This window comes from Alligator mississippiensis, chromosome 8 (assembly GCF_030867095.1).
Source record: "Alligator mississippiensis isolate rAllMis1 chromosome 8, rAllMis1, whole genome shotgun sequence".
Classification (NCBI taxonomy): Eukaryota; Metazoa; Chordata; order Crocodylia; family Alligatoridae; genus Alligator; species Alligator mississippiensis.
In genome coordinates this window covers 57509133-57533098 of record NC_081831.1, presented here as the reverse complement: position 1 = coordinate 57533098, position 23966 = coordinate 57509133, and the positions used below count along the sequence as shown (strand labels likewise).

The 23966-nt window shown below is 38.1% G+C and overlaps 1 long non-coding RNA gene across 10 annotated transcripts in view; it reads right to left on the bottom strand.

The window, feature by feature from the left end:
* LOC109283272 (uncharacterized) overlaps nucleotides 1-23966 on the bottom strand; it is a 187668-nt gene that overhangs the window by 121739 nt on the left and 41963 nt on the right. For all 10 annotated transcript variants that reach the window (XR_009463966.1, XR_009463962.1, XR_009463958.1 and 7 more), the window contains 2 exons: nucleotides 4478-4552; nucleotides 2847-2944 (listed from right to left, as the gene is read on the bottom strand). This is a non-coding gene — a long non-coding RNA (uncharacterized LOC109283272). The remainder of the gene's footprint in view (nucleotides 1-2846; nucleotides 2945-4477; nucleotides 4553-23966) is intronic.

The following is a 23966-nucleotide window of genomic DNA, read 5'->3' as shown; positions in this document are numbered from 1 at the left end:
TTACACAAACAGTGGTAATTGCTTAGATGTGTGTGTTCTTCACTAGGAGTCCACTTTGATGGATTAGTAAATGCTTCTTTTGGGGGTTTCCCAGCAATAAAAACCTGCAGTTCATCCACATGTAGCAGTTACCAGGAGAGGACTGCTAAGGATTCCATTTTATGATGCCACAGGCAGTAACTGCCTCTGGAGGTACATTTTATGAGGAAGTCTGATCATTATTATAGTTTTAAAAAGAAACTAGAAATAGCCTTTTATTCCTGCTTTTATGATAAGGTCTTGCAAACAAACAGAAATATGTACATATTAGAGTCTGCCTAAAGTAGACAAATCCTGAATTTTCCAAAATTACCAAAATTTTTAGGGAAGGAGAAAAGGTCTCTTCCCATTTCTAGAACTAACTATTATTACTCTTTGAGCTCCTAATAGTAAAATATGGAAGCAGGTACACAGAGGTGTCTCTCTGACCATTCTTTTTTGTAACCAACAAGATATCTTTAGAATTATGTCGGGGAAGTTACCCTTACAAGGTGCCAAGTAAACTAAAGAATGGTACTATCACTGTGCATTAACTGCAATATGCATTTTTACTTTGTCTCTTTCTGTTTTTCTTTTCTTTGTTTTCCTACATCCAGTTCTACTATCATCTATTGCCTCTAGATGAGGCATAATTAATTTAACCAAATCTGCATAGCAATCAATTTACTTTTTCCTATATAAAGCCACCTATTCATTCAAAATTGTAAGATTCAACTGATAATAATGATGACTTTTTGGTTACATATTCACCATATCAGAACTAAAATTTGATGACATGTTGGTGCTAAACCCAACCAACACATATAGTTAGACAGAATAGTTACCACATGAAGATTGACTAAGGGACATAAAACCTAGCCTTTTAAGATGCAGGGACTCTTCAGACTATAGTGCATAGGGGTGGTTAGCTGTATTAGTCTGAAGTCAAGCGGAAGGTAGGGCAGGGTGGCACCTTAGGCTAGGTACAAATGTTACACATCACATGTTAAACAAACAAAGTGCTCTAAAGCCATAACTGAACAGACAGTCACAGCTCTTAGAGCACTTCAAAAATGGCAGATCCCACTCTAAGTTAACCCTGGGTGGACGTGTACTAACCTAAAGTATCTGATGAAGTAGCTTGTTGCCTACAAAACTCATGCCACTCTGAATCAGTTAATCTTTAAGGGCACCTAGACATGTTTTGCATTACACCTAACTACAATGCGTTGGAGCAGGCTTGATTAATCGAGTCTATTGGGACGTGGTAATTAGCATGCTCCAGCAGACTCCAGCATCTTGCATATCAGCATCTCTGTCCTTAAAAATGGTGGCGGGGGCCCTTTAACTAAAGCTTATCAAACAAGTGGTAGTTAAAGCACCCCCATACCATTTTTACGTGCAGGGACACTGATACACAAGACGTTCTAGGAACTTTAATTAAAGCCACTCTGAGAGCCGCTGTAATTAAAGCACCCTCTCCTCCCACTCCCAGAGTATGTGTAGAAATGCCCTAAGGTACCACCCTGCCCTACCTTCTGTCAGACCGTACATGCTAATTATATAAGACAAAATCCTTATTGTAACATATGGTCTAAGTCAGGGGTTCTCAAACTTTGTGGTACCATGACCCCAAGTGCTGGATGGTGGTGATGGGGAGCTCACACATGGCAGCCACCACTGCCACCCACCATGCTGCACCACCACCAGTTTGCAGCCCCCTTTTAAGTTGCTTGCAACTCCCTAGGGGGTCACAACCCACAATTTGAGAACCCCTGGTCTTAGTAGTTCACTTGGTTGTTGAGACTTTCCATGGGGACAAAGAAGAACATGTCACAGCAGCAGGACAAGGAACAGCTGCTGATTTAGTTTCCTGGCATGTATTCCAATCTCACAACTGAAGTAAGTTTTGCAAAACTTATGCCCATACCCTCCAGTGTGCAGAATCAACAGGAAGTGGATCCATGGGGTGGTTGTTCAACAACCTTGCTTTGTCTCTGACAGCTGTTAAATTTGGTAACTAGGGAATTGCATAGGTAATCCACTGGTTTTATACATCCCTGTAGGGTCTCCCCAAATTACTCCTCCTATCTTCACCATTTAGCCATAGTGGTTTCATCTCAGTAAAAACCATTTGGACCCACAGAAGAGGGCAGGATTTGGTGCCACATCACTAAACAATGCAGTGAGCTTTGCGATAAAAAAAGGGGGGGGAAACATTTAGTTAAATAAGTTCTATATAAGTTCCCTTGAATTAAGTATTGCTATAGCTGAATATTTTGAGGACTCTGAATGCTTTTCTTTTGCCAAACGTATGTTCAGGATATAATTTTATTCTGGTGCTTTTGCAGGTTGATGAACCATTCTATGTTCTCCCACCCACCAAAGAGCAACCATTTTACTGAAGATCTTTGAGACATCTACAGCACTCTGTGACATAAGGGAGTACGTTTTGTTTCATGTTTTCCTTATGATGGAGTATTCATCTTCAAAGAACCTTACCTACAAGCAGGGAGCCTCAGAAGCACATCAGGGGCAATTCAAAGAGTTTTACATGGAACAGGAGGGGGTGCCCCTTCAAAGTTTCAGTCTTGCAGCTGCCAGAGAAGAGCAAATTCAAAACCTAAGAGGTCAGTGCACCTACCTGTAGTGGGATCTGATATTCGGAAGACTCCAACTAAAAATAAGGGATAGTTATACACTATGATGACCATACCCTCTAGGCAATGTTCTATCCCTCCCTCACACACAGACACACACAGAGCACTGCCTCCCTTAGAAAAAATAACAAAAACTGTAGGAGATATAATGGCCTCCAGACAACTTACCCTCAGATAAGTTCCACCCAAAGCAGACCTCTTGATATGAATAAAAAAAATGGTTTTCAATAAGCAGGAAGACCACAGGGCTCTGGAGTCCAAATTACCTTAAATAAGGAAGCAAGTGAGAAAAAGTAGGAAAAACACAGCATTGCAGAGCATTGTTTCATTTAAGTTAAATAGCAGAATTAATTTTAAAATGCAATACATGCTAAAATATTCTTTATATTCCTTAAATGATTAGTATTTTGATTGCAGTAGTACCTACAGGCCTTAAAGTGAGGTACCACTCTGACAAGTACTGTACAAACACACAGTAAAAGACAGCCCCTTTCCTGGAGTTTTTGATTAAATATAAAAGATAGATAAGGCATGGGAAAAAGGAAGTATTACCATCTTCATTTTACATGTGATGTACTGAGTGAAAGAGAGATTTAGGGCTTGCTGGCATACAGATTTGTAATGACTTAACTATAGCTGTGATTTAATTTCAACTTAGTTAAAAATCACTGAAATGGATATAAATCTACTTCGTATTAATTTAGCTTAAGTGAGTTAGGAACACATTTCATTTTCACTGCAGTAGGTGCAAGAACTATCTTTCACAATAACTCCTCCTATCTAGAATAGCTTTTCTGTATCTCTCCTCTTCATTAATTATTTATTTTCATACCTGAATTAAAATATACAGTATTTTTGTTACTGGCCTTTTCCTCTATATTTCTCTCTCCCCCTGTTACAATTTATAATTTACACTGTAAATATTCATTTAAATTTGTAAAGCATTTTGGGATGTTTTTTGCCTGAATGGCACAGTATAGATACACTTGTGCTACACACTGTACAGAATACTTTCTTATTAGAAATAACATTTTTAAAGTCTTAAACATAGTTTTCATTTTCATTGCCATATGCTTCGTTTACTTCAGTGCTGACTACATCATTCAAATTCACTGTATTTACTTCTAGTTGGGTTTATAAAAGCAAGCTGGGATGGATCATAAACTTTATTCCTGGCTTTTTTTCTTGTGTAACCTTTGTTTTAGCATATTTTCATTTGCATCTAGCACTGTACATTTATTGCTTCAACCTGATTTATCAAATGTACTAAGACTTTTGGGAAAATTCCAGTTGCTTAGTATAACAGTAATATGTAGTATGTATTGCATATGATCGGTCATTATCTATAGTTTAATTTGCTATCAGATACAGCTTTCATAAAAGAAACAAAAAAACTGGACTGGAATCATGGAACTATTTTAATACTACCAGGAGATATGTTAGGCTGTATAAAGTTTTCAGATTTTTTTAAAGCCTTTATTGTCTCCAATTGCTTGATTTCTATCTGTATTTTATTTTTGTAGTTGTTGTTGTAGTATTTGGAGTGACTTCACTCAAAGCAACTATGCTGCAAACTCTTCAAAGTCTTCACAGAAAGAGGGATTGGTTTGTGTCTTATATGGTTCCTGGGTTATGAAACAACATAATAGTACAAATAAGCATGTTACGCTATTTTTCTTCCTGCTGTGTGCAATGAAGCCAAAAAGAATCCCCTACTCTAGAAAACTAAGATCCTGCAAATGTACCTAAATCACCCACTCTAATACGGCATTAAAATGATTTCTCCCTCACTAACTCACATTTTTTGTGTAGAGCTGATATTCTTTTCTTGCTGGAGTCCTCTCAGGTCCATAATATTTTCTTTTCCATGTCATCTGTTTTAAAAGAAAAAATAATTTAATCTGAATGAAACACAAACCTCTGTCCCAGAAATATGAAAATTTATTTTAAAAATAAGACATAATTTTATCTTTTGTAGAGGTGACCTCTTATATCCAGAAAATCTGAAACTGAAATATAATTAATGCAGCTAAGAAATAACCACATAAAAGTATTTTACAGTCAGCCAAAGTATGAAGGATAATGCTCCATATTTTCTGCAAATAAATCTGTACTTTACTTCTATTACCTAAAATTATCTTAATATGTCAATAATTATATAGATCACGATGGTAAGATGATTGTAAAGCACAAAATAAACAAACGATGTTGCTATAAAGTCCTGGTAATATAGAATTACCTCATTAAACAGTTTAGTTTGAAATGCCAGAAAACTGAAACATCTAAGTCACGGAAACAATGACATAATGGAATACAGAAAGAAGGAAGATAAGACATAGTAAGAATTAATGGTACCATTAAAAAAGAATCTGTTGCCTCATAAAACAGTATGTCAGAGGATTCCATGACATATCATAGAGTACATGAACTGGTGATGCAGAGTTATAACCATATTTTTTCACATAGAACACACCATAGAATATAATACACATCTTGTTTTTGAAAGGCAGAATGAAAAAAAAAAAGATTTTTCCAGAATTATGGATGCATAGAGCAGGGACAGAGCCTAATTTTCACCTGACTCACCCTCCCTTTCCTGCTTGCTTAAAGCTGAAAACCTAGTGGCTGCTGAAAACTGGTTTCCCTGAGTGGATCAATGATTTTGAAAACAGCTAAAAAGTGTCCAGGGCTACGAAACAGAAGAGAGACCAGGAGCAGCTAGCAGACAGTAAAATTGCTACAAAGAAGGTTAGCTTAATTAATGGAACATTAAGACCATTAAAAGAGACAAACATTAACACCTGTGGAGTGAAGAACAATGAGCCATTAAGTCAACTAACTCCCTTCACTGTCTGAATAGTAATACCACAGCTGCTGCATTGTAGAGCAGTGTGCTTCTATCCCATGCAGAAAATAAGCTTCCCTGCACCCCAATTTGGGTGATCTAATTTTGGGGGAAAAGCTATGTATTATATGTGAGAAAATACAATACATAATCTCATAAAACTGTTTATTACAGCATTTTATAACACACAGTAGGTGCACCTATATGATTCCTTTTTCTACTGTGCATTAGCATGTCATGGCAAAAAACATGATAATGTGCTAATGCACAGTAGAATTAGTCTACTGTGCCTTAAGTTCACAAAAAAGCAATGTTCACCTTTGCTACTGTGCATTAGCGCAGCTGCTGTGCCTTTATCTAGTATCTCATATTAGAGGTACTAAACTTAATGCGCAGCAGCAAAGGTGCATAATGAATGTGTAGACACACCCAGTGTAAGTCAGTGGACCATGGGGGTGTTGGTAGGTCCAGGGAGTGGTTGTTGAGAGGCTAAAAATAGCCCAGTCAGGGTCAAGAGTGGGAACAGTACAGTCCTAGGGCTGGGGCAAGTGGCTGGGCTTTCCTAGCCCTGAGGCTGCACTGCAAATGTATATAGGCATTCACGAGATCAGGTCCAGGGGTGGCCAACCTGTGGCTCTGGAGCCACATACGGCTCTTCAGAAGTTAATATGCATCTCCTTGAATCTTTGCATAAGCACACGGTGACCAGCTTCCATAGCCGTCACATCATGTGATGTGACTGCTCGCAGCGAGCACATTACTCAGTTTGGACTTGGAAGTTTGGACTCCGGAGCCGTTGGTCGGCCACTCCTGGAACCCTTTCTTAGATCAGGTGAACCTAATCTCAATTCAAGTTAGTGCACCTACTCAGGTGAACTGACTTAGATCAGGTGCACCATTTTTTGGGTGATTTAAGCCCTCTTCATGACCATATGATTGGGGATGTACATCAGCCTAACCCTGGTTAGAGCAATCTAATGTAATGCCTGTGTGTACCCAGTGAGAGTACTATTCAACTGAGTTTGTGTACTCTAGTCTGAATGACTTCAGAGTCCGGCTATGCTTCTTTAGACACATTACTATTTCAAATTTACTTCTAATCAGGAATTGTATTGTTTCACAAATGAGAAATTAAAAAAATATGATGCTGCCTTTCTGTAACATTCAAACATATTTCTGAACAATCTGTTTCAGCCATTTCTCTGTGCTGTCTTGTAATATTTCAAGCTATCTACTTCACTCTGTATTTGGCATTTTTTCATTTGTAGGAAATGTATCATTCACTATTACATTATTTAAAAGTCTGATCTTAAAAAGTCCATTATGAGCCAGATCCTCAGTTGATGTAAATCAGTGCAGCTCTAGTGAAGCCAAAAAAACCACAGTGACTGACATCAGTTGTGTCAGTAAATACCAAAAAGATGGATTTAAAACTTTTTCCAAAACAAAAGATTTTTGAAGATGGATTAAACAACATAAATGCTGAGCTGTTTTGCTAGACTGCAAATGGCATAACACATTCTTTGTGTGACATCTCTGAATTATCCCTTGGTGGTAATGTTGACATTACAATATATTGACTCATGGAAGAAGCTTAAATACCCTTTTAAGTTTTCAAGACTCTTTGACAAAGCACTATTTCATTAACAAAATGTTAATGAAATCTAGGAAGCCTGAACATACAGTATAGTCTGCTGGTTTCAAGGAGGTCTGTTCAGTGATCAAGAGATGGGAGTGCAACAGCACAGTATAATTTTCATTTCAGAATGGCAGAAAGGCACCATCTGATCGGAGCAGTCATCACTGGAGGTCTACCACATCCTGTTTGAGAACGGCCAAAATAACATGAGCGAGCAAGAACATGTAATACAAAAAATGTTTCACACGTGGTTGTTTTTTTCATGAAAAAATGAGGCGGCCATATAATTCTGCGTACTATACACAGGGCTGTGCGAAACAGCATTGTTCTGATTCGACTTCCATTTCAACAATTTGACTGAACAGTGTTTTGTTTCAAGTTTCATTTCATTTCGAAACCACTTCTGTTTTGTTTTGTTGAAACTGTTTTGCTGTTTTGATGCTGTTTCGATGATTCAACCATAGGTTATTATGGGGAAACATAAAAGGCAGCAGGCAGGCAGATTGGGGACTCCCCTGCACCCTCAGGAGGGCTGCTGGGGTTGTGCCTGAGTCCTTCCAGGTGTGTGAGCCCGGATTTGCCTGCCAGATGAGAGAAGCCAGGTGCTGTCACCTGGGACCAGTGCAGGGAAGATCACTGCTCCCACCAGTCCCAGGCAGCAACACCCAGCTCCTGTCAACTGGCAGGCAGATCAGGGGCTCGCAGGCCCGGAAGGACTCTGGCATAGCCCCCGCAGTTCTTCTAGGGGTGCAGGGAGCCCCTGATCTGCCTGCCAGATGACAGGAGGTGAGTACTGCTGGCTGGGACTGGTGCTAAAGCCAGTAAGCCTGACTTCAAAACTTAAAACATTTTGAAACTTTCACTTCCAAACTGTTTCAAAGGCTTTTGTTTCATTTTGATTTCGCGGTTTCAAGCTTGAAACGCATCGAAACAGCTTCAGTACAAAATGCCAGGTTAAATTTTGCACAGCCCTACTATACAGTGCATTCACATAAGTCATTTTCAGCAGAAGCCAATTATGAGCCAAGAACTAAGACTATTGGCTTTTAGTATTCTGCTCTCAATAAGAAAGCTCTCTGTTTTTTCATTGTTTCACATTGGTGATAAACATTATTATTGGAATAGGGGTTTACATTACTATATAAACAGTGAAGATAATGGAGTCAGTTATGTCAGCTAGGAGAGATTCAAATTTGGACTATCCACTCTTCATCTTTCTTTTGTCTACCAGCTCGCTTGCCAGGGGCATAGGCTGGCTCTTCAAAAATGTACAAAACCTATGACTGACTGTACATAGCTTCTCAGTAAGCAATGATGTACACTTTGGTAATGGGCTGGTTATGTGGAAGAAGTTGCAAGTGTAACTAGAAACCTGTTGTTAGTTTTCCAATTGGATAGGTTCTGTCACTGGGTTACACAAACAATTTTACTAGATGAAATCATTAGGGACTCTCAGTTCTGATATTTTCATTTTCCATTTTCTATGCGTCCACGTTTATAGTACAAAGTACAGGAGGAAAGTGGTTTTTGGATCCCACAATATTGTTCAACCTTCCAGTAATTTTCCCATCCCATATTGGGACAAAACTGAGACCTTGAGAGATCTTGGCCCTCCCAAGATAACCAGCAACTTACTGGTTAGGACATACATATGGCATGTGGAAAACCTAGCTTCAAGCCCCTGCTCTGCTTCATTCAGAGTACAGACTTGAATTTCAGTCTTCCACATCCCTGTTGAGTGCTTCAACAATATAAATAATTAATGACTTATTGGGCCAGAGAGAAAGACTGACTCAATAGCCCAGGGGTTGGTGCCCTCACCTGGAATGTAAAAAGACTGAGGTTTAAATCCATAACTACTTAATTATTTATAAGAAATGGAATTACATTAAGAGGAGGAACTGAGATGTTCAGTACACAACAACAAGGGCCTGATGGGCAGAGCACTCTTATGGAAAGAGAGTGAGTCTTTGGACTTCAAGTCCTTAGGATAAATCAGGCAGACTTGAAGTTGGACCTACCCTAACCCAGGGAAGTAACCAAATCAATGGCCTGATGACCACTTAGGGTGGGTATTCCCACAAACAGTATCAGTTTTAATGATTCAGCATTTCCTGAGGAAAATCCCTTTTGCCAAAAATGTTCTGACTAGTGCAACACAGAAAAAGAACCCAGAAAAAAAGCTTGTTACTAGGTGAACTCATACTTCCTTCAGCAGAGAAGACAATAAGACTGGCATCATTAGATGATGGTAGGTACCTTACTGATCAGTAAGGGCTTGCTGCTCTATCTAAATGATGTTCATCACAGCAAGCAACCTTCATCAATGGAAGGATATGGACTCAAATAGTGGATACCTGACTAGTAATGAGAAATGTCTTCCTTTTGAGGTGAAAGATAATTACTAAAGCAATCAGGCTGGACTTTTTCAAATTGCACCCAGACTGAAAACATAGACAATCCAGTCATGTTTTATATTAAGCTTCCATTTATGACTAGTTTATAATTAACGATCAACACAATTTAATAAATGAACAATCTTATAGAGTCCAATAGCTCAATAGGTTGTTTCTAAAATATGGCTTATAACCATCTATAATGCCTCTTACTGATTTGCTCATGGCTGTAACATGCTAATAATATCTATTAATGATTTATTACCCCTTTATAAACTATTTACAAATTAAACCATAATTTAAAGAGTGACAGAAAAATCCTAAGGTAAAATGACCATTAAAGACTTACAAAAATCAATGTAAAAAACTCTCCCTTCTCTAACTTTTTTTTATATGCTATCATTCCAAGTAACAATTAAGATTACTATAACTGAAAGAGATGCAATGGGGAAAAATCCAGCTTGATTGTCTGTGCATTTTACAGCACTTCATGTATCATCAGTTTCTCCATTTTCCCCCTGAACAGTCTATTTTCTCTAGCATATGGAAAGGATGTACACAAATAACAAGCTAAAAAACATTTTAAAATAAATTTAAATTATCATTGTACAAATGTAGAACTTGACAGTGAGACTCAAGGGCAGGTTTCATACCTGAAATGGCCTCTAACTTTTTTTTCCCTGCTTTTCAAATTGGTAGTCTTATTCTCCTCCAGTGAGAAAATAGTCTTAGGCAGAAAAAATGGAGATAAGAATTCACTAAAAGGTTCTACACTTGGAAAGGTAAATTCCATCATCTGCTTAATGTTACACAAGATTTTGCATCCTATTGAAGAACTGTCCCTTAAATATGTTCAGAAAGTTCTTCTGAAAAAAACAACCAATCTGTGAGATACATGTATATACATGCACCCCCTCAAATTTTCCAAAGGCAGTTACAGAGCATTTATACAAGGTGTATATATGAAAAATAAGAATATGAAAACTAACCAAATATGCTGCAGCTATGAAATAAGACTATACTTGGATACTGATATCTGGATTAACACAGGAGGTAATTCACAACATGCTACTAAAACTGAACTCAGAAAGCCTCATATGACTATTAGCCAGTTCTTTTGCCACTGAACTCAATGGCAGTTCTGCAGTTGGATTCAGTGGAAACAGGACTGAGTTATATGAAAGAAGGGAGGAACTGAGAACAAAAGGCAAGCCCTTTACAGGTTGATGCTTGTCATTTACCTGATACCACATAGAGTGAGGAAACAAAGAATATGGTTATATAGAAAATCTTCAAGTCCCTTAACCAAAGTTCTTTGTAACTAACCTTAAAGTGGATTTCTCTAATGGCTGTATCAAGTCGTTCCATGTTTGTATGTTGCTTAATTCATTTTATTGGTTTTTCTGGTTGTCCCCTTTATGTCAAGTAATCTTTGCTGTTAGATGTCTAGAATGTTAGGGGGAAAAAAAGTACAATGTGATGCCCCAGAGGAAAGACAACTGATTTCTGACCTTCAAGGAAGTGAAGGGATAAAAGATTTTTAGCACCAGGACAAGGATGAAAGAAATGCAATTCATCTTTTCAAATGGTTTCTTCAAAGAATTTTGTTTCAGTTAATAGGAACATCAGGAGAGTTGATACACCTGAGGAGTGCATGATTTCATCATACTGATGCAATGAGATTCTGAAATACATTCAGTTATTTCAGAAGAGCACTTTCAAATATAAGGAGCTTCCATCTTCTAATTCACTCTTGAAGAGCAAGAAACATGTGAATGATAGTATGGCAGCCAGCATTGGGATATTGTCATTCAAGGTTGGCATACAAGTTTGCCTTTTGGAGAATACTACCTTAGCCAAGTTTGCTCAGCTTCTTTGAGGTAGCTAAATTAGAAATAAATCTTGCTGGTCTCCAAGCACAAGTAAATAAAGTCATGATTGGTTGCCATGGTAACAATGATCATATCAAAACCAGGGGATTTTAACCTCTGAGTGGGATAAACAATATATGAGCAATGAACTCAGGTAAGCTTTTAAGACTGAAAAATCCTGATTTCAGAGAAATATATCTAATAAAAAAGAAAGAAAAATGTTTGCAGAGAGAATGTTCCTCAAACCTTTCTTTAGGAAACATTGCATATGTTTTTATACAAAATGAATTATAGAAATGACTGGAACCACCACATTTAGAGAAAATAACTCATTTTACAGGATAAAAGACAGTTTAATCCTAGACCTAAAAATATGCAGCCCTACAAACAAAAGGACTGAAAAATGAACTATGTGAATGCTCTAGGTTCGAACCATTCACCCACCTGTGTATCTGTCCCTTACTAGGGAAGCTCATTCCACCCATCAGCAAAGCATCAGAGTTACATTTCTCCCTATACTATCATGCAGAAGCTTCTGTATGTTCCTAGAGCACTGTACTAGGTTAGCATGGATTCCAAAGGTTTGTCAAACCATGATAATCAACCACATTCTGCATATAAGTCATACGTATACCCATTTTGACACCTTCTATGTGTTTAGTTTGTTCCCTTGATTTAGAAAACCCCAAACATGAAAATTCCATGCACGTGTCATAACAACAGAAATCTAAGCAGTCGATATCAGTGACGTGTACATGAGGATTGAGACTAGATAATATTTATATTTTATATCGTCTCAGTGGCACTTCAGTAGTTTCTAGGCATCTTAAGTCACTAAATGACATGTCAATAGTCTGGCTATCACAGAACGCCCATAGGGTATCCAACCCACCACATCTTGCAATGTCAGACGTAGGTTTCTTTGGTGCAAGGCTATCTTGCCTGCTGTCAGACTTTAAATATTTTCAAGAGATGGGCGAGTGTTCTGAATGTACCACCACCACTATAGCACAGACTGTTATAGGCAAACCACATTATAGAAATAGAGTGCATACTGATACAGTTTATCCCAAAAAAGCTCAGAAAAGTTTTGATTCATTATCTTTCATGTCTGTGATGTAAGCCAATAAATAAACATGGACTTCCCATGCTCAGTTTTATCAAAATTGGCTTCCTTAATTTGTATTTGTTTTACAGGAATTATGTTTGTATGTGCTATTCTATACTACATCCTGATTTGTAGCATCATAGAAAATTAGGGTTGAAAGGGACCTCAGAGGTCATCTAGTCCAACTCCATGTTCAAAGTAGGACCAGACCCAACTAAATCATCCCAGCCAAGGCCATACCCAGGCCTTAAAAACCTCTAAGGATGGAGATCCCACAACCTCTCTGGGTAGCCTGTTTCAGTGCTTTACTACCCTCCCAGTGAGAAAGTTTTCCTAATATCTAACCTGAACTTCCCTTGCTTCAACTTGAAACCATTGCTTCTTGTTCTGTCATCTGCCACCATTGAGAATAATCCAGCTACATCCTCTTTAGAACTACCCCTGAGGTAGCTGAAGGCTGCTATTAAATCCTACCTCAGTCTTCTCTTCTCTAGACTAAATACACCATTTCTTCAGCCTCTCCTCAGAAGTCATCCCAGCCCCCTTACTATTTTCATTACCCTCTACTGGACCCCCTCCAATTTCCCCACATCCTTTCTGTAATGGGGTACCCAAAACTAGACACAGTACTCCACATGTGGCGTCAAGTGTTGAATAAAGGAGAATAATCACTTTCCTTGATCTGCTGGCAACTAATGCAACCCAGTACACCATTAGCCCTCTTGGCAACTAGGGCACACTGTTGGCTATTATTCAACTTACTGTCCACTGTAACCAGGTCCTTTTCTGAAATGCTGCTGCTTAACCAGTCAGTCCCCAGTCTGTGCCAGTGCATGGGATTGTTTCCTAAATTCAGGGCTTTGCACTTGTCTTTATTGAACCTCATAAGATTTCTTTCGGTTCAATCCTTCAACTTGTGTATGTCTCTCTGAATCCTATCCCTACCCTCTAGCGTATCTACTACACCCCCAACTTGGTGCCATCTGCAAACTTGCTGAGGGTGCACTCCATCCCATCTTCCAGATCACTGATAAAGATATTGAACAAAACTGGCCCTAGAACTGAACCCTGGGGTGTTCTACTTGATATCAACCATCAACCAGACATCGAGACATTGATCACTACACCTGATGATCCAGCCAGTTTTCTAACCACCTTACAGTCCATTCATCCAACCTGTACTTTCTTAGCTTGCTTGCAAGAATGTTGTGGAAGACAGTATCAAAAGTTTTGCTAAAGTCAAGGTATGTCACATCCACTGCTCTCCCTGCATCCACAGAGACAGTCATCTCATCATAATAGGCAATCAGGTTGGTCAGTTATGACTTGCCCTTAGTGAAGCTATACTGACTGCTCCTAATCACCTTCTCCTCCAAATGCTTAGAAATAGATTCCTCATGGACCTTCTCCTTTTTTCCAGAGACTGCAGAGAGGCTGACTGGTCTGTTGTTCCCTTGATTTTCCTCCGTCCTGTTCTTAAAGATGGGTACTGTATTTGCCCTTTTCCAATCATCTGGGACCTCCCTCAGTTGCTACTAGTTTTCAAAGATAATGGACAGAGGCTCTGCAAACACATCAGCCAGCTCCCTCAGCACCCTCAGGTGCATCATGTCTGGCCCCAGGGACTTGTACACATCCAGATTTTCTAGATAGGCCCCAACCTGTTCTTTCACACCTGTTGGCTGCTCACCATCTCCCCAAACTGTGCTATCAGATACAGTAGTCTAGGAGCTGACCTTGCCTGTGAAGACTGAGGAAAAAGGCATTGAATATGTCAGCCTTTTCTGCATCATCTGTCACTAGTTTGGCCACCATGCAAGAAAAAATAATAGTATATGAAGTATATTAGCCTTCTGGCATGGGCACCCTCACAGTATGGACAGACACTAAATTTCCATTGTTATATTTTGTCTATAATTTTGTCTATATTCCTCAGTAATTTTCATTTACTGAAGCTAGTGCTTAATTTCAAAGGAAAACAGTTTTGCTGAACACTATATTTCCACTGTATTTCCACAGTCCCACAGGTTGTATGGATTCTTGCTTTTACTATAAGAGATTTACATTGTGGTTCTTTTTCTTACTGGTTAGTTGTTCATCTACCTGGGTTCATCAACCTTCTGTACTGCAAGGGGGCAGCTGCACAGGGTGCTGAATCCCTGCTCCTTCCCATTCCACTGTTTCCCCCAAGGGCCCAGCAGCTCCAGCTGCAAGGAATGCCGTGCAGGGCTGAGGATGGTGGCATCAGTGAGCAATTCCCTCCTTCCAGATGCTTCTATACTGTGCCTACCCCCAAGTTGTCTCCCATGGTCCAGAAGCAAGTGCTGAAAAGGGAGAGACCACGCACTGACACTACCACCCCCAGCCTTTCCTGGTTCTCCATGCAACTGCTTCCCATAGCTGGCAGCCTCAGGCCAGTGAGGTAAATGCAGTGGAGAAGAAGAAAGAAGGGGCCTGGCACCCTGTGCAGCCACTCCCCACAGCCCACAGCCAGAGTGGGGCAGGAGTGGTCCTGGAGCTTTCCCCCTCCCCCCACTTCCTTATCAGATCCCATTTGGTGTCCCAGTGTCCTGCTCCAGCTGAGGACTCCAGCCATGCCTCAGACACTGCAGGGACCCAGACATCTGGGGCCTTATGGAAATGGAGCTTTCAGCATGTGACCTTCACTGTGGAAGTTGGGGTGTGACCACACCTTTGCACTGCCCCTTGAACTGCCCTGGTTGAGACTATGGCTAACTAGGTCTGTGAATGTATTCTGAGCATAAACTGAGAATCAGAAGATCCTTTGTCTCAGAGATGAAAAGAGAGTTTCAGAAACCAGTTCATTATCATCAACTATGGATGGTAATTCAAGATGTGTGTGTGTGGGGCAGGGAGCGTTCTTTTCCATAAACTATATTTAAAAATGCTGCTTGCACAAGTAGCCTTCACAGAAAGAAGCCTACTAAAACAAATTTGTTCATTAGTAGGTCATTTGAACTTCGTATGTAAGGTCACTGGTGAAGGGAAAGGGTGGTATTCCCTGTCACCAGCCATTTCATTCTGAAACAAGTCTGGTGGTCTCTAAACCATGAATTAGAGAACCACGTTATTGCAGTAAGACAATTAAAAAAAACTAAAGAAAGATCATCCATCCCATCCAGCTATTATTCGTCAGCCCAAACTCTACAGCTGTTTGACCTGCAGCTATGTTTAGGGCTGCATAAAGGCAGATATGTTCAAGAACTTATTTTCAGGGTTCCTGGTATGAGGGACGTTGGCTTGAATGACAGAGAAAGGAACAAACCATTAAATGTACTGAGTGACAGACTAGAAGCCCATCCAAGGCATGTTAGAAACAAGTCAGAAAGCAAGGTCCATAGCTTGCTCTAAGTTACACTTGCATTGCTTTGATCCTCATCCATTCTCACCTGTATCTACTGAGAGACACAAGCTAGGGTAGGAACAAGTCCTACAGGCAAGGTTTGCCACAACTCTCTCCTAACTGAATTCTGTATACCAGGCATGAGGAAGTGGCTTTAGTGGTGACATAATAAGATTCTGCTGAAGGTAGAAATGTTTGGCAGGTTCTAACATACATCGTTACATTTACTTCCATTTCTGTAGCAGTTTACATTGGCAGAATCAGGCCTCGTGTGAATAAAAAAAGTTTCTAACTGTATGTGGATATCTCAGTATGATGCAAACTCAGTCTTAGGAGCATGAAAGACCTGTAGTTAGATGTGAGATCCCTAGTGCTGGTCACGTAACTCATAGCTTCAAAGAAAATGCAACATCAGGAGGAAACACCTGTGTCTGGGGTCATCCTGATGGCACTTTTACAGGTTCTGCAATATGTTCTGATTAGAAGGCATCAGAGCACTCGAGTCTGCTGGAGCGTTCTAATCAGAATGGTCCAGCATGCTGCAGCGTCTTCTGTATTCAGCATCCTGGCATTTCAAAATAGCAATGGGGGCGCTTTAATGAAGCTCATGAAACAAGCTTCAGTTAAAGCGCCCCCACTGCCATTTTGAAACACTGGACACTGAATACAAGAGCCACTCTAATTAAAAGTCCCCGCCTCTACCCCAGAGCACATGTAGATGCCCTATATAATACAGCAACCTATCTTTCCACAAGAATCCCTGCCCCATTTGTCAGTGGGAAGGAGACACCTCCAACTCATCCCCAATAGTGGATACTGGCAAGGTCAAACCTCAGAGGAAAATTCAGTGGCTTTCATCCAAGCTTCACAATTTTTTTTCTGACCACCTGAGCCACCACAATGTGCTTCTGCTCACCATAACTTGCACAGATGTTTGGAATATGCTTGTGCATGCTCTGTTGGGCTGCTTGTATTTGCCTTCATCCCCCTAAATATACTGACTTCTCTTTAGTTGGGTTTTGCTGAACTACTTTTACTGGTCTCCCCGCTTCAGTGAGATTTAGATATTAGATTCTGTGAAAAACACAAGGTGGGCAGAATATAGCAGCGATATCTCACACCAAAGTACAATCAGGCTGCTGCATTCTGAACAAGTTGCACATACCTGTGGTACAACCTGGGCACAAAATCACAAAACTGGAGTCTCAGGGCATGTGTTGCTGTTTTGAGGTCATTGTCACATAAAGATACTGCTGAAGCAAACTGCACAACTGAAAACAGCACTTTCTACCTGCTTTGACATGGATGTTTCCACAGGTAACACATACAGTAATCAGACATGATATATTTCTTCCTCTAGACTCCACTAGATACACTATCAACTGTGTGTTGCAAATACAATCCATCCCATATATGCAGTGGCAATATTAATGTGGTAAATTCCAGAGCTTTGGGGTTGTTCTAAGCATGCGCTCCTGATCACCTCACTTGCAGGCTGCTCACTAATCTATTTTTTGCCAAGAACACCTGAGAGGCCTTGAAGAGCCATCATTTTAAAAGGGGGGTTAGGGCTTCTGAGAAAGAGAGCTTGTCAAAAAACAGAATTTCCATCTATTCCAATATTTAGATATTTTTCAATCAGAACTCCAAGTTTGATTTTTTGTTGTTGTTGCGAAATAGGAGTTCTAAACCAGTTCTATTCTGAAACATTGAAGTGTTTTGCTTTGCTGTAAAGTTCTTCCAGTTTGATAATGCTGAAACAAGAAAATAAAAAATACAACATGTGTAGCATATTAGCAAAGATAATATAATAAAATTATTTTTAAGATAATGTAGAAGTACTAACGAAATCAAATGAAACATTTCAACATCATAAAAATTAATTTAAAAGTTCAAATTATTCTTCCCAACAGTTTCCCACAAAATAACGGGTCCAAACCAACAGATTCCTATGAAGTGTTTTGTTTTTGACAAAACTCCGTTTTCTGACAGAAAACCATTCCATTGAAAAATAGTCAGCCAGCTCTAGCAAAGAATATTCCGCCTTTTAATCCCCACCTCCACCATAAATGTAATACACACACATACCAAGTAAAGAACATTATTCATTCTTACTGCATGAATCCATAAGATCTATAAGGCTCACTATAAAACTGAAAGTCTCAGTCCTCTTCTCAGCAAAGGTGTTATAAGGAGTGCTAGAGTAAGGCTGATGTTACTAACCCTCCTTTGCTTTAAGGAAGTAAAATACAATGCATATACTAGTATGCCATGAGATACTATAAATCATTTCAACAAATGATACTCATCAAAACAAAAGCACAAAATACGTTTTTGGATAAGATATCCTAGTCTTATTTGTTTGTTCACTCATGCCATTTGGCTCTCCTCAGTAGGTTTTCCAGTCATTAGTGTGAATTAGTGAGGTTCTGATGAAAATACATACACATGTACATACCAGCATAAATGCACATACAAAACAGATCTGTATATAGCACAGAACATTAGTCCAATATACTTCAAAATAAAGCTTTCAAAGGACATTATAATTTTTATGCAACATTTTTTCTCTCCCCGTCAGCATTTCCTCTCCCCCCTCCCCGCCCCCCCAAAAAAATCACTGAAGCTCAACAGTAGCATGGTTTAAGGGAGTCCTGCATGGAAAGCTCCTTCAGCTGCTTAGCCCAACAGCATAAATTTGATCTTGTAATTAGTATTCAGCTCAGCATCTTGGATAGAAACCAATGTTACAGCCAAGAGGTGGTTTAAATCACATAAATCATAGATCAATGACAGAACTCTAAGCACTGGATAGATTACAAAAGTAAGCTTTAGTTAAAAATAGATTAACCGTTTCCCTGCAGGAATTCCTTGAAAAAAAATGAATATAAAACAAATAAAATTATATCTGATAATTTTTCTAATATATGCATATACTAGATGAATTGTACTTTCCCTTGACAGTTATACCCTGATTAAAGAAATGTGTTAACACGCTATTTCAATGGAAAATATGGTAAATTGTGGAGACTTTAATTTTTTTAATAAGCCTTTAATAGCCAGCAAGAATGCACCAAATGTAGTGTACTATGCAAGAGTACAAATGGCTTTATAGTAAGTGTCACAACACCTAATGGTCATGTCCCATTTTAACATCAATCATAAAATGTTTTTCCAAATCATGTAAAATATATTGTATTTGCCAAGTGGTAAAAAAATAGCCACGAGAGTGCCCAACACTAAAAGTTGTTGCATGCTCTTTACCACTTCTGTTTTCAGTCCCAACAGAGGCTGCTCAGCCCCCTGCAGGATTGGTCCCAGTATCAGTCCAGTATTAAAAGATCTAAAGTACAAAAAAGGTGGGGGGATTTGAATCTACAACCTTTAGACAAAATTCCCTATGACCATATAAAGGCTTCAGAACCAAGTCCTGGGATCAGAATCTCCACTGGTATAAATTTGTGTAGATCCAAATGGAGGTCAGATGGAACTAAGCCAATTCAATCCATCTGAGAATATGATCTCCAGTGTTTGCAAACTCATAGGCGAGTTTTGAAATAAAAAATAATTAAAGTATTTCTTCAGTCCTACGTGTTCTTTGCTGTATGTTTAGAGATCATGGTATCATTAAAAAAAACAAAAAAAGCAAAACTTTCCAAATGGAGAGTGTGCCTTTCTGTTTTGCTAATTATTTGATTCAAGTTGAAAATATGTAAATATAATCAAACCATTTCTCAGAATGGAGAATTTTAAAATTCTATGCTATTATGACTAGAATAATTTATTTTAATTCCCTACATTGACAGTCAGACACACAGAAAGAAGAAACGCTTCTTTTAAAAAAACAATTTGAGGCAGCTAAAACAACATCAAACAGATAAAAAGCCATCTGAACCTCAGACACACATTTCTGTCACCTTAGACACTTCTTTTGCTACGTTTAAATGGATCATGCAGTATTATATTGGTTCAAAAATGATCAAACAAACTGAAACAAACCCAAAACTTTTGCACACTGCATTTCCAAATTTTTGATTAAATGAAAGAGATGAAAATCAAGTATTAGTGCACCATGATAAGGTTTCCAATATTAGAATCAGTAAATTAAGCATATATTAGCAATGTTATAACAAAAGCACATCTCAAACCATCTACATCTATTTCCATCTTTAACTTGCCATAACTAAATATGCTTAATATAGTTACTGTTTTCATATTAGTATTTTTAAAAGCAACAGCATAGCTCTCATGTGCCACTGAACTTATTAGACACACACATAAATAATACATAATTATATGTATTACTTTTTGAAATTATTAATACTAGATGGGAATTAGTCACTTCCTTTTACAAGGACCAGTTTTGTTATAATAAGACAAAGAAAAGCAAGTTCAATTAATGGCTATTTGAAACTGAATGTAAAAATGTCAAGATTGGAATCTTGCATGCTGTAATACCACAATATTTACAATAGGGAGATATATTCAAACTATTACTGGTGTGGGTTCCAGAGATTAAAATACTGATGACTCGCCTACTAAGGGACAGATACTATAACCCTTACTCATATGAGTAATCCAATAGGGGGGGAAATATGGAACAACACTCCTGAGTAAGGATTACTCATGTAAACAAGCTCTGAAGGACCGGGTCTACAGTTCTGTTTTCTAAGCTGCTGAAAGACCTACATAAAGTTCAGGATTACAACTTGGCCAATATCCGGTTTAGTATAACTAAAAATAAATAAATAAAAAATATCAACCTTTCATAATAAACCATTTTGTCAGTATAAATGTCAGGGCTAATTTTTAAAGACAAATGTCCCTGCAGCAACAATTCTCTCTAATTATTTCAACATGAAACACATTATCAAGCATGTTTGTTTCCTGTTCCCAGCTTTTGGTGGCTGACACAAGATATTCACAAGATTCAAATATACTGCAGTTATGGCTCAAATCCACAAGGTGTTGAATATCTTCAACCTGCATTGAGTTCAACAAGAATTGAGAGTGGTAAGCACCAGACCCAGACAGGAGGCAGTAATTGTCTTGCAGGAGAAAGACCTAACCTTGTATTACATGTGGAAAACCACTGATTTTCTTTAATGAAAAAACCCAAAACTTTGGGCTCAAGCCTGCAATTGTTAGTCTGATGAAGCAAAGAAAGTTTTGCCTTCACATGTAAGCATGTCTACTGTACTAAAAGATACAGGAATGTCATACAATAAAGCCCAGCTCATTGTAGTCCAGAAACATAATGCACACAATATAATTTGTGTGTGTTCGTGTGGAATTTTTTTCCATATTTTTGAGGATTAATAACTGCATTTAATAAAGAGTATAAACCATACAGTGTTCAAAGAGACCACTGCTAATGCACTCCTCTACATGGAACAAATGCAGGATGGTATATCAAATGTTATTTTTCTGGATGTTATGAGAATTACTTTTAGTGTTCCTTTCAAATAAGAGAAAACTAAGTTTAGGTGTCAATCTGGCAAGTACCAACACATTACAACAGTTCAGAAAATAGAAGTAATGATGGGAATAAAACTTATTTTCAATATTTTTGTGCAGAAACCCCTAAATGAACAAGATCACTGTCTTAAATGCAGTAAATTTGTTATAGAAATCTATTATTCCATCCATGTAAGGCATTTGGGTTAGTTTCTAATATTATCTCAAGCTCAAAAGTTAAAAACCATTCTAAGGGGAAAAAAATAAAGTTTTCAGAGATGCCAGAACTTGCATTAATGTATGCTACTGCATTTGAATACAAGAAAACTCCAAGACTTTTCTTTTCTTTCGGCGGGGGGGCATGGTGGAGAAGGGGGAACAGGAAGGGTAGAGGGACTTGACTTTGGACCAACACTACCAAATCAGCTGTAATCTAATGGTCTTTTTTTATACCATCTACAGTAAAACTCACTATATAGCTAGTCATAAGATTAAAAGCTTTTCAAGTTGCTATCTTGGGAAATTTCTTTCAAGGAAATTACTACAAAGCCTTGTTTTAGTATGTTCCCCTACTGTGCGTCCTACTGCGTTTTTTTAATAAGGAAAGCTATCCATCCATAGAGGTGTATCCTGTTCTCCATGCTTGAGTGTCTAACAGCAGGCATATACAGTAGACACTCTGATGTTTTGCTTCTTTAATTTTCACTCCATAACACTGGTGCCTGGTTTTCTTGACTGTACCTTCATAGTAGTTTAATTATGGGTGCGCAACAAATATTTCTTGGGGGAGGAAAGTTTTCAGTCAAAATAACAGATGCCATAAACACCATTTCTATGTAAAATAAAATAAAATAAAATAAGATTTATTATCATAAAGCTGGACCCAATTATCAAAGGGTGGGAAGTGGCTAAAAGCTACCAAAAGAAAGAGAGAGAAATTCATTAATAAAAAGGAAAAAAGGTAGATATCTAAAGGACTAATTTTAGTTCCTTAAATAAAAATGTAATTTTACACTGAATACAAAATTCTTAAAGAAGTGATCAATGTACCTTACAGAAATTGTATACAATGCCTACCTTGTAACAGAATTAAAGTAATAAGTCATGACTGAAATAAGATAGGTTCTTTGAGCCTGAAGATTTGTTTACACTAGAATTGATTAAAATTTTAATCATAAATTGAGAAGATCTCTGATAAAGAGCTCACTGTACCATTCCAGTCCCAAGTTGGAAAAACATTTTAAAAAGCATGGACCAAAAACAGCACTGGTATAAATCAGAATGAATCAATGCTGCTCCACTGACTTCAGATTTGGTTTAAAAAATGATTCAGTGGAGCAACATCAGTTCACACCAGCAAAGGATCTGTCCCTACAATCAGAACTAAAGAGATGTTCTTAATGAATTAAAGGCTTGAAGTCTTTACTTAGGCATACAAAATCCCTGTTGAAGTTAAAGCAAAAAAGGCATTCATTTAAATCTAGACCAGCTATAGCACACATGCTGACTAGTGACACAGTTAATGTTACTACATATCGCAATCAGCTCTCATGAAATCCTAAAACATTGACAGAGCAATATGTATAGCTTCCTATTATCTCACGTGGTCTAATGCCTGACTATCAGCCAATTCTCTTCCATTTCTTTAGTAACTGACAAAAAAATTAGTACAGTCATTATTTTAGCTAATAGGAGAGTATGAGCTATACTGAGAAAACATGTACCTATGCTGACAGAATGGGAGTACTTTAATTTCCAAATTATATACATAAGTAAATCAAGCTATATCACCTGATAAATGAAAGATTATGAAAATAGTAATATCCAACAAAATCTTGAAAGCATCATAATTCCTCAAACAATTATCTTCTGTCATTTATTTGTGAGTAGCCCCATGTAGTTCAAGAGGAGGAAATACAAATATGCTCCTTTAAAATTCATGAAACCACTCATTCTGTCATAAAAGCAGGCATCTTTCATGGCTACTTATTTCACACAGTCTCATAACTAAAACTGACAGATATTTGGAATACAAAAAATGAGCATTGGACAAAGAACATTAGCTGCTCAATTCTTACATTTTAATGCCTAAAACAGAAAATAAAATCAAATTGTATATACAGTTAAAGAATTTCTGGTATAATTAAATTAAAATTGGTAGATAAAAATGAGATTGTACAAAGACTAGTGGTGTATTGCTACCAATATTGGGTTGTGCTGCATCCATGACAACAGGATGGAAGGTTGCTTTTAATACTATTATCTTACATACCCACAGCTGAATGCTAATGCAGCTATACTGAGGAAATCAAGTTTCAGATCTGTATCCACTGAACTTACATCCACTAGGCAGAGAGTTTAAAACCCAGGCTAGAATACAAAGGCTAATATTATAGCTCTGTCAACTCCCAAAAGGTCAGTTATTTCAAAAGGTACATACCAACATTAACTGTCAAATATTTTGTAGTTTAAGCCAGAATCAAGGCAAAATCAGGTTTTGTAGGAGCAGTTTCTTTCCAGCTTTGTTCTCTCAAATATAGCTGTACCAGAAAATTAAGATTAACTCAATTTCCATCTTCATTCTGTATATTGAGAATTGATTGTTTTG